Genomic DNA, 1,043 nt, shown 5'->3' with positions numbered 1-1,043 from the left:
AAATCCTCTCCGTGGCGCTATCGTACCCTCACCCCTTCACAGGGGTCTGACACCCACACTCTATGGGGTCCCGTCTGACCCCGAACCCTCCATGCGACCCCATCCTACCCCTAAACCTCCTTCTATGGGACCCCCCCCACCAATAGCCCCTCCATAGCGCCCCATCGTGCCCATAACCCCCCTCCGTGGGACCCCACCTTGCCCCCCGTTACTGCACAGCAGGGACAGAACTGGGGGGTAACCACACACTACGAGGGGCACAGAGGTGACCCCTTCCCAGCAGCGGGGGGGAGCAGAGCCGGGGGGGGTTGCACCCCCATCTCCCCCCCTAAAACATTGCAACGACGCCTTCACGTCCTCAAATCCCCCCATCGCCACCCCCTCCTCACCCCAATCCCTATAAACCCAGAGCGGAAAAACTCAAGAGTCATCATCACAGCTGCGCGGCTGCTGCGAAAGCGCCCGGCCCCGCGCTCTGACCCCGTACATCCGCATCATGTGATGCCCTCCATCCTCCCCCCGCATCCCCCCCTCTTCCTCCTCTTCCTCCTCCTCCTCGTCCCCTTTTTTCTGCACGGAACAGCGCTCTGCTCAGGGTCCTGCTCCTTTTGCATAGGGTTGGGGGTCACACATAGGGTTAGGGTGTTGGGGTCACCCACGGGGTTGGCACTGATGTCACATCATCAGCACCCAAACCCCAGTGCTCACCTTCACCCCCCGCTCACCTAACTTGCAGCTCAGGGATCTCTTTCTCCATAGCAGAAGAAGATGGGATCTCTTATCTGGGGGGAAAGAGGGGGGAGGGGGGTCCCCTTTGGGGGATTTTTGGGGGGCTGTGGGTTTGTCCCTGGTAATGGGATCTGTGGAGCTGCAGCCTTTTGCTTTTCTTCTCCTTTCGAGCGGGTCACGGGGGGAGGGGGGGGGGAAAGGAAGCGTGCAGCCCGGTTGCCAGCCGCATGATTTGGCTTTATTTGCTGTAGCAGGTGCTTAATTGTGGCATAAAAAGTTCCTGGCAGCGTTATGGTCAGAAATTCCTAAACGAG

General features: G+C 59.8%; 1 protein-coding gene across 2 annotated transcripts in view; it reads right to left on the bottom strand.

Moving 5' to 3' along the window:
- Positions 1-1,043, bottom strand: part of RHOBTB2 (Rho related BTB domain containing 2) — a 10,947-nt gene that overhangs the window by 8,642 nt on the left and 1,262 nt on the right. The gene's annotated exons all lie outside the window — the stretch shown is intronic.

The sequence above is a fragment of the Centrocercus urophasianus genome, unplaced genomic scaffold (genome assembly GCF_019232065.1).
Source record: "Centrocercus urophasianus isolate 14NV4802_14NV808 unplaced genomic scaffold, USGS_Curo_1.0 seq_840, whole genome shotgun sequence".
Classification (NCBI taxonomy): domain Eukaryota; kingdom Metazoa; phylum Chordata; class Aves; order Galliformes; family Phasianidae; genus Centrocercus; species Centrocercus urophasianus.
This window is presented reverse-complemented; position numbering and strand designations above follow the sequence as displayed.